Raw genomic sequence first — 11,232 nt, 5'->3', positions numbered from 1 at the left:
GTAAACTTAAAATGTTAAACTTTACTTATTAAAGAATGTTAAAATATATTAATTTTGTAAATTAAATTTTGTTTAATATATTTCCTGTGTTTTTTAAGCGCGGTAAGAATTTAGTGACAATTATTTTTTTTGCATCAAATTTAGTGATAAATTAAAAAAAAAACAAGTTCACAAGAATTGAGAGTCACAAAAGAATCTTACAAGACCAAAAACGATGTGGAAAAGAGCTAGTGAATCTGTTTTTTTCTACGAATGTGTTACTGCTATCTCTATTAAAAGCTTTTTTAACAACATATATGTTTTACTTGGGTCGGCCCGTAGGACGGGCGGGAAGTTATAACAAAAACTATTTTATATGATTTTTTATTAGTTTATGAAGCATTTAAAATCATTATAGAAAATGCTATTATAGACAACAAATAACGAAAAGAATTCTAAGATCATATTATTATTTTCAATAAATATTTTTGGTTTGAATTAAAGTGATCTAATATACTTTAATATTAGTCCAGTGGATGCTTTATAATTTTAGACCAAAGAACACAGAGCAAACATTGCGTATTTTGGCAAAATGTAATTAATGAAAAACATATATAAAGAATTTAAAATTGACTAATATCATCAAAGTGATTCTTTATAATCGCGAGAAAGAAATGAAATATATCTTGTTTATACTATTTGGGCAGAACATGCTTTTACAAATGTTTATTTTAATCTTATATACATATACACTTATGTATTTCGCATATGCACCCCGAAAATCCTACACAATTCATTAATATTTAAATTTTGTCATATAAACATGAAATAAACTTTACTTTGGAAGGTTTTGTAACAAAAATAATTTTTAATATTTATTTTTTGAATTGACTATACAATAATTAAAGAAAAAACAATTTATGTTATAAATATATATATTTATTATTTTGGCTTATGTATATTTTATTATGTTTAGAAAATAGAAATATATAACTTTGATTCAAAACTACACAAAGCTACTTTGTAAGTCTCATGTTACATGCTATCTATATATATAAAGTAGACTTTTCTATCTTCTTATGACATGTGGAAGGGGGGTTCGTTGATATGTGTCTATTTTTTTGTTTTTTTACATTTTAGATCATTCTTCTTTTAGATTATTGCAATTTGGTTCACTATTTTTTAATTATACACTATCTAATCCTTCTCACACTAACCATCATCATTTGAAGTTTGATAATCTATTTTATTGTTCAAAAAATTGCAGAACAAATAAAAAAATAAGTAAAAAAATATAAATGTATTTTAAATATTTAATTTATTCAAAAATAACATAAACATTCGCGATTTTATTATTTTTTATTATTTTCTATTATTTCATTTACAACTATATATTTATCTTAATATTAACCAAATTAAAGCATAAGACATAATCTAAACATAAAACCTCCATAATCACAGAGAAAAAAATGTAAAAGTAATACTAACTCAATAAAGGTCCAGAACACAAAGGCGATCAAGAACGAAAACTAACTTAGCCCACTTTATCATAGAGTGTCTTGGCCAGAACAATCAAAAGTCAGTAAAATGTAGAAAGATAATCTTGAGATAAAACAATCTCTCAAACACAAATGAGCGTGATCAAGGACCAATGCAAAGAATCAAGAAAGCAGGTTAGAGGAAGAATAATCAACAGAAGGCCAAAATCACCATGAAGCAGGAAGAGACATACATAACGAACGATAAGCATAGCCACCAGCTAAGAGGTAAGAAGCACCTCACAAACTAAACAAGCACAAACAAGATGCCTATGCCGGTGAAAAACCACAAAGCTCGGGATAGAAGGGACCAAAGCTCCAAGAGACTAATACCGCACATTTATACTAAGGGGAGCAAAGGAAGAAGAGAACAACATGAGTGAGGGAGAACGAAAGCCAACCCGAGAAACATGAGCCCAGACTTGAGACCAGAAACAATCTTCCAAATCTACAGAGCATACTCGGAGGAGAACATTATTCAAACCTGGAGTGGCAAACATGGCGAAAGAGAGAGTCACAAAGACGCAAGCAACGATGAAAGCTGCAACGAGATGAGGGAACATAAATGGAAGGGTAGACAAAACGAAATCATCGTGGAGCCGTCCTCGAGCTATAGAAGTCAAATCACCAAAAACCATATCTTGAAAACCAAGACGAGAAGGGAGTATCAATGGTAAGCTAACGACGAGGAAAACAACTTTAAAAACGACTAAACTCTGACTCAACCCAAAGAGATGCAGTTCAAAATATCAGCTAAAATATAAGGAAGAAGAGGAGAATCCTATATTGAATGGAGCAGCCTAAAACAACGCTAAAAACAACCGCACAACTGGGAACTCCTAAACCCGATTTACAACAAATACCAGAAATCTCAAGGTGAAGAAGGCGATAAAGAACAAGAGCATGAGGTGAGTCTTTTTCGGTGATGATGAGAAACACTGCATACCAGAAAGGTAAACAAAATACATAGATGTTGAAGGCTCAATTTCAAAATATGGGAAAAAGACAAAAACATCTTGAAAGTTATAATGTTCAAAAATATGAAAAAATAAAAAACAATTTTGATGCTGAACCCGTTAATCTTAGAATCAACAAATGCATAAATGCAAATTTAAGTTATTGAAATTCAATATATTTTTACATTAGATGCTCGCTTCACTACTATACTGAAAATAACACATTATTGAAAAAACAAAGACAAAATATATTAACATATCACTATTACTACTAAATAACACAATAAAAACACCAAATAACGTTTTTAAAAAATAAAAGTGATCATCCAATTACATTATCCAAAAAATAATACTTTTAACAACAATAAAACAATATTCCGCGCGAAGCGCGGACACCCCTCTAGTTTACTATACATTTGAGGTCAATTTGAATATGTTTTTTACATTGTGAATCTTTTGTTGTTCCGTGAGAAATTGATGTTGCACTAATTTGTACAAACCCCAGAAGCACGCCAAACCCCCAAACTAAATGAAAACAAACCAAATAAATCGTAATACACTTGTCTTCCTTGAAAACAAAATCGTTGTCCTTTGGTGAAAGAGACATGTTTGACTTTTTTATCATAGTTGAATCCATAATCCATAGCTACCCTGTTTTACTCTAGCAAAACATTCTGTTGTTTTTTTGAAAAAACAACATTCTATTGTTTCTGGACTATATTTGCCTTTCTCCGTTGTTGTTACAGGATGGTCCAACTGAAGCATCGTCCAAGACTAACACACCTTGGCTAAATTCACAGTAATCTTTGAGACTGTGTAGTTCCAGAAGTTACTTGAGAGACCATCCCCAATACTCAATTGCTTACAAAATCAAGCTCCTCTCCTGTTTTTTTATTATATAAATTGTATCAGACCTAGTATTATTTGTAAGAGTCGTATAGTTTTAAGTCATTTTGTCCTCCGATCTCAACACTTGCTTGCAACTTGTTTTTTTTTTGTTGACGGCTTTAGCATCCTCTTTGTTTAATAAATCCAACTGATCTTTATAATGAACAAACTGTTCAGAAAGGCCAAAATCTGAGGATATGTCGTGTAAAACAAATCCAAATGGTGACTGCAGCTGATACATTTTACAGCATTGAATCCTCCCTTTACTTAATTCGTCTTCTTTAATATTTTTTCACGTGATTCAACTTTTTGTAACGCTTATGGTGAAGAGCATCACAAAGCTGCCAAAAATTTAATAATTATATCAAAAGATTAGTTAACTGTAATGGGAGACGATTTATTACGACAAACAAAGTTAACATAAAAAAATAAGAATCAACTCCAAAAAGAATGATTTATCCATAATATAAAACCTAATTATTTAGAGAAAAACAAATGTTATACAATAAATAGAACAAACAGAAAATTCTATCCTGTTGTATCAACATCCCACGGAAAAATCATATTCTGCTAGCTGAATAACCGATTTTAAAAACAAATCAGTTCAGAAAACATTCACACCTTGAAGAAACCTTTATCTTCGTCTCATCCACCTCACCAATGGGAGCCATTGATCTGTCTCCCTGACAGAATGTCATCGGTGTATGTTGCTGTTGTGTTCAATGACATGAAACGATATCGAAGGAGACGAAGCTATAGGTGGAAGGTGTGTAAAGTTTCACAGATAAGGTGGAGACGTTCACTCAGTCATAATGACAGAAGCGGTGGCCATGGAAACTTTTTTCAGCAAAATTATGAACTAACTCGGCCGCTCATGAACATTTCAAATCAGAGATCTTGTAGTCTTAAGAATCATAATTTTACAAAAAGAAGCCTTTGATTCAAAAAGTACACAACTTTCTTATGTATAGAACCAAAAATAGTAGAGAGTTGAGCAACATTAGGAGGTAACACCAACTTCTCACAAGTTCTCCGGTGAAGAACAAATTTTTAAGTTGAGTATTTTGAAACATTGGGCTACAAACGTGAAACCTCGCAGTCGGAGCACAAATGGAAAAAAAAAAGCCAAGGAAAGGATTTGCATGTGGTTTCTTACGACTCGAGAGGAACAGAAACAGTCAGTATGATAACGATGACCCAGTTCCAGAAATTATTGGATCAATTCAGATAGACTTTTGAGCCAATCGAGATGCCATTCGCCAATCCGGCCTAATCAGAGTTTAGAAGATTGATTGACAGGAACTCCAGTCGGCATTGATTGATCCGACAGGAACTCCAATCGTTATACTATGAGAGAGATTGGAGAGATGAAGAGAGTGTGAATTTTGGAAGGGAAATACATATATATTTATACAGAAAGCACACCGCCTCGCCGATTCGATCCACGAATTGAAGACATCGCCGTGGGCGTCTGAATTAATGAGAGTTAACACGAAGATTTCATAATGCACGCCGTTTTAGAAATCGCGAAGGAGCTCAACCATCACCGGCGCCGTACAACGCAGTGGAGAGAAGAACTTTCGCGTTGGTTTGTGGACCGAACAACACACCAGACGAAAGCCCAATAACATTAACACACACATATCAATTACGAAACCCAGCATATTTGCGAAGTGGTGCAAAAGCCCAGCAAATCTCCATTTAATGAAGTGATGCGTTTTAATGTTTGGGACACGTGTCGCCACCACGGTGCACGAATTTGTGACCTGGAATCTGATGTGTATCTCTAAGGATAGAAAAAACTTTTCTTTATATATAAATATAAAGATGTAATAAAGATGTTGTACACACAAAAAAAGTAGTAGATGCCTGACAATCGATTTCACCCAATATCTTCATAACACAAGGCCTGACAGTCGATTTCACAATCATAATCACACACCATAACATTAAAAATGGTTTGACTTCCCCGGATTTGCTATACCATATCGTTCTTTAACACTAGGGGTTTAGTCCCAGCGCAAGCGCGGCGCTGGGTATGTTGTCGATGCATTGTGTTGTTTTGTGCATGTAATTGTATTGTTTGTTTTTTTTTATAAAAGTTAATTTTGTCATGTTGTCTATAATTGTCTACGAATGGAGGATTGAAAGTTATACATGTTGATTAGGTAGATCTAACAATGACCATAGTATTCATTTCGTTGTTATTTTTTTTTAATCTTATATTGGTATAGATTTGATTGACCTCAAGCGTAAAAATGATCAAAGATAACCGAACTTTTGTAGTTGTTAAGTTACGGTTACAATAGTGTAAGGAAAAGGGTTTAAATTTTGATTTTTAAATTTTTAAATGTATATGTACAGTAAATAAAATAGTTTTCTTAGTTTACATAGATTTTATTGTGAAACTTCTCAAATGTAGTCTTTTTTGTAAAATTAAAGTAATAAGTGAAGATATTTATATATTTATATTGTTATATAACTATTTAGTATAGAGGTTTAGCGATTTTTTTTAATAAAAATCGTTTTGTGGTTTTTTAAAAAAAATCAATCGCAGACCAAAAAAAGGAATTGGTATAGCTTTATGTTTCAAGAAAATAAACTAAGCTTAAAATTGTTTAGGTTTGAAATTTGGTGGGCCTTGGAACATTAGTTTTCTCTGCTTGTAACTCAACCGTTAGGTCGTTTTATTTTTCATCGTCGAGAGAGCTTCTAGGTTTCCAGTTATTAATTCAATCCAATGATCGTCCACCCTGGCAAAGGCATCTAGGAGCGTAGTCCTGCGCTTCCGAAAATATATTTTTTTCAATATGGAACATTATTGTATCAAACATGAGTAAATGTAAATAAACTGACCAAGGCTTTCAACTTGTGGTTCCTTGCTGCAATTGTTTTAAGTGACTTTGCGCAACGGTTAATATGGTGTCATGAAATTATTGAAATACTTTAGATTTTGTATGAATTGTCATTAAAGCTAATTTTGTTTAATAAAATTAAACCCTACAATTCACACAATTTATGTAAAATCAAATTTTATTAACACAATCATATATAGATCACAAGATTTTCTCATAATATTAACAAAAGTCTTAAGACTCCAAAAAGATTGACAAAAGTCTTAAGACTCAGTTGACCAAAAGCTAGGCCAAGTTAAATCTCTGAATAAAAAATATTGAAAAAGCTCAAGAAACCTCTGCATCTGTAAGTAAACTTACTTCGCCTTTGTCTTAGATTTCTTGAGAAGACTGGAAGTTCTGAACTTAGCATAGTCTCTAATAAAGCTCCACCAGAGAATGGTAAGAGGAACTGTGGCGAGGTGCCAAATAGAGTGAGCAACGAGGTAGCCTCCATACGGAGGGAAGTCATATTGATACCACTCAAATTACCCTAATGAGTGATTTATACTCTCTCAAATAAGAGGTCGAGTTGTAGTACTTAGGGATCGAATTCACAGGGAGCTAGGGAACCAATTAGATCTAATAATTATATGATTAAGCTAGGCTAATAGTTTATAAAGTAGTAAATAATTATTGCAAAGCAAGGTGAACAAAGTATTTGTTTCGATTGGTTGATTGAGGTTGTAAACAATCAGGAAAAATAGCTAGACCTAGGGATTTATCAATCAAGAGATTCAAAACTACAATTCAAGGATGCTAATGGTTTATAGATTTATTCTAGAATTCGATATCTAATATAAAAGACAACCAGCTCTCGTTGTGAGTCTAATCTATTGACTAAGTTCAATGTTTCAGCATTCGCATGTCAACACTGATCGAGCATCGATCGATCTATGGTTTGAGCGTCGATCGATTCTACGGTACAAGCGTCGATCGATGATATGGTATAAGCGTCGATCGATGCTGTCTTAGGCAAGCGTTATCGATCTGATCGATTATGTTCAACTAGATTCCTAGACCAACTCTCGTATGCTCCTATGTATCTAATCCAGCAGAGTTCGGGTTCTGTTAATTGATTGCACTTTCGTGCCTCTCAACTATCCTATGATTCTAGGTTCAAACAATTAGTCACACTGTCATGTTATTCTAACTATTCCAGATCCTAGTATAACAAATCACCTTGGTGTATAGATCTATAGATAACCTAGCAATCATAATTGATTATCAGTTTGACATTAAACTCATGAAATCCCTAACCTAACAAGATGAATTACTCAGACATCCAAGCAATAACACAAATCATTGTCTGAATAATATAATAAATAAATCAATGATAAAACCAATGGAGTTCCAATCAATCTCTGAAGGAGAATTGATATTCTCTCCAAACTAAGAACAATGAAAAATAATGTGTAGCCGTCAACAATGACTTGGAAATAACATAAATAGGGTTTGTGGTCGTCCAAGGGTATTCTGATAATTTGGGGTTACTTCTGGGCTTCAGTCGATTTTCAAATAAGCTCGGCCCACATTTTGGGATCCCTGTCGATCGATATGCACAGTGCTGCATCGATCGACACTCCTTTATGTTCTCGACAACTTCCTCTCGCGAGGTAGACTGACCACTCGTCAGTACAACAGGAATAACTTCTGCTATAGGATGCTGATTGACCTCAAACCGGTTGTATTGGAAAGCTAACTCAAAGCTCTATCTTTTGTAAAAATATGAGCTCAATCTAACGGTAGGAAGGTATCCATCCATAGCTAAACATCTGGCGCGTATGCGCAGTCATGCACTCAAAAGATTCCAAAAGACTCCAAAATCACCATATTTCTCCAGAACGTACCTGGACCTGTAAATACTCTAAATAGACTCTATATAGTAGAAAATATATATTAAAAACTTATAGACCATGGCTAAAAGTAGGTAAAATCCATGGTCACATATATCTCTAAAAGCATAGCTAAACCTGAAGCTATCACAACCACCCACATTTTCCAATTAGAAGGATGCCTAGAAACAGCTGCCCATCTTCCCCATAGGAAAATCTGAGCGACTCCCATGGCCACACACACAATCATGTTCCAACCTGTAAACAACATTGAACTCACAGAGAATGTGGAGAAAAAAAAATGAAACTGGTTTCAGATAGGGGAAAGAGTTCTCTGTATACCATAGTCAAATTTGTAGAAGTTAATGTACAGTACGTGGGTGGTGACTAAAGCTAGTACTGGAGTGGATACCATGACTCTTGCAGCCTCCACCCGAATATCAAAGGTTCTTAGGATGGATACGATGAGTGAGAATCCGAGAACGACTATTGCAGATGAGTAGTCCAACCTCTTTGTGATGTCAACATCCCTGAGAAACCATAGAGACAGATTGTGGATGATAAAAGTAATGTGTAGATGATTACTGAGTGTGGAAAACTGCACTCCAGAACCAAGAGTTCATGGACAGAAACCAACATATTCATAGTAACCCGTCCTATCTAGTTTGAGAAGGCAACTTATAGTATAGTGTAGTGAAGAAGGAAAACCAGCCATGGAAATGCATCGCTAGGCTTAGCACAGAAAAAGTAACAGAAGCAGGGTCCTGACAATGACCATGGGCTCTTCTCATCATGGCTACCATGTCCGTTTCCTAAACAAATTCATTAATTATTTCAGTTCTCTAAACATAACATCTAAATGTTGTAGCTTCTCAATCTTACCATGGTATTCTCCATTGAGCCAGACATGCAATGCGTGGCCAACGTTAGAAACTCTAACAGTAGGCTTGCCTCCTTTATTCTTAAGTTCACTGTCATCTATCTTGAACCTATAATACAGAAAATTAATCAGATAAAATTCTTATGTTTCTTTTTGATGTTTTCTTCTTGAAATTCTAAATCATAAAAAGAAATCAGACTTGTACACTTACTTTGTTGTGTAACATCTGTAATCAGACTTGTTTTTGGACCGGTCTCGGTGAACACCTTGAAATCAAACTTCTTATTTGCCTTCTTTGACTTCATATAATTCCCAGCAGTGTGATGAGAGACAATCTGAAACATATAGCAACAAAAAAAAATGAAAGTAAATAATCTCTTAATTTTTTGTCGATACAATACCTGAGTAGAGTGGTTCCCATGAATTCACCATGCTTCTTGATGTTTTTCGAGTTCCAAAAACGGGGGAAGTCGAGCAACAATGAACTCTAGATAAAGAAGATTAACTAACAGAGGTTCTGAAGATTCATCTATAATTTATAGGTTTGGCGTGAAGAAAACGGAGAGGTCGACATCTGAATTAAATGACGAAAACATTAATTGGAAAATCAAGAGACATACGTTGAACAATAAGGAAGATTAATGTTTGGTGTTTGCAGAGAAGCTGAACCGAGACGACAAAGGTAAAGAGACGAAGAACAATTAAAAAAGCCCTAATCGACAAAACGATGTGTTTAATAACATAATAAAACATTAATTGAACGGAAAAACTCAAATCATATCATATAATTTAAAAACCAAACGCAAGAACAAAATTACTAAACCAAACCGAGAATCATGGACCCCATAGTCTTTAAAAAATGTATATGTGTACACCTTAAGGAGAGAGTAAACTCTCCTATCATAAATATATATTAGTTTCGGCCATCAATGTATAAAGTATCATTTAGTTTAGTGGTATAAATGTTGGTGTTTATATTTCAATAACCCGGGTTCGAACCACAGTCATGACACTTTTTCACACTTTTTAAAAGTGGGATTCACAGACTGCTGACGTGGCAGCACATGAATGAAGCAACTGCCTCATTATATTATAGATTTTGCTGTATAATGGATTTTGTGGGAACATAGAACATAGATTGTTTACCAAAGTTCATTGTTAGGAACTAAGTCATAAACAAAGTAGTTCATGTTGTAAACAAGAATATTTTCTTTTGAATCAAATTTAACATTTTATTCAAAAAAAAAAAGAACATATGTGTTGGCTTATTGATCTTATACATACACACTCTCTACGTGCTTTGTGGAGTGCGATAAGCTCCGCATAATTGGAAGAGATGGCCACAAGTGTTTGTTTCTGAGAACACCAAGATATAGATGTGCTCGATCCTGAAAATTTATCATGTTTGCGATCGGACTTTGTGTAGATCTAAAATATATCCAGCATCTTGAAGACCAACCATTTCACTTTTAAAATTTTAAGAATAAAATAAACCTAAAGATATGTCTTCTTCTTATTTTTAAGACAATTAAAGTGGTCTTGGTTTCCCATTTGAGCTCATGATCCTTGTGATCCTTTCCAAGTTCTATCGCAAGTTCACTTGGGTTGTCCACATTTTCATGATCAATGGTCTAACCGTCTGCCGCAGTCCTTGTCATCTTGGTCGATGGTGAAACCGTTCATGATCGTATCACTCATCCACTGCAGAAAGATAGTGGTGTTAATGTCTTACATGTTCATCCAAGTGACAGTTTGGCTATTACTCAGTAAGGCATTACATAATGCTACTTTCAGTAAGTTAGTTCACCTTAAATAATTACGTTGTCTGAATCTTGAATTATGTACACATGAAGGGAAGTGATACATGTTTCACTTTTTTCGTTAACCATAGTTTTCTCATTTGATTTTTCTTGTAATCTACATTATAATAGGGCAGTTGCATCACTCCTGATGCGACATGTCAGCGATATGTGGGTCCCACTTTTAAAAGTGTGAAAAAGTGTTAAGTTTGTGCTTCGAACCCGGGTTATTGAGATCTAAACAACAACATTTATACCACTGAGCTAAAGGATTCTTTGTTTATTGATGGCTGAAACAAATATATATTTATGAAGGTCGGAAACCATTGCTTCTTCTTTTCTCTGTGGGACCCACACTTATTTATTTTATCTAATGATTTAATAAATACTTTATAACTCACGTTTTGAAATGGGATTTGTTAAAAAAAAAACCCAATAAACCTCTTTGGTCTGTAAGCGTTCT

The 11,232-nt window shown here is 34.0% G+C and overlaps 1 pseudogene; it reads right to left on the bottom strand.

The window, feature by feature from the left end:
• Positions 1 to 6,572: 6,572 nt before the first annotated feature.
• On the bottom strand, positions 6,573 to 9,025 carry LOC106341523 (annotated as a pseudogene).
• Between the last annotated feature and the right edge of the window lie 2,207 nt (positions 9,026 to 11,232).

Source organism: Brassica oleracea, chromosome C4, assembly GCF_000695525.1.
Source record: "Brassica oleracea var. oleracea cultivar TO1000 chromosome C4, BOL, whole genome shotgun sequence".
NCBI classification, from domain to species: Eukaryota; Viridiplantae; Streptophyta; class Magnoliopsida; order Brassicales; family Brassicaceae; genus Brassica; species Brassica oleracea.
This window is presented reverse-complemented; position numbering and strand designations above follow the sequence as displayed.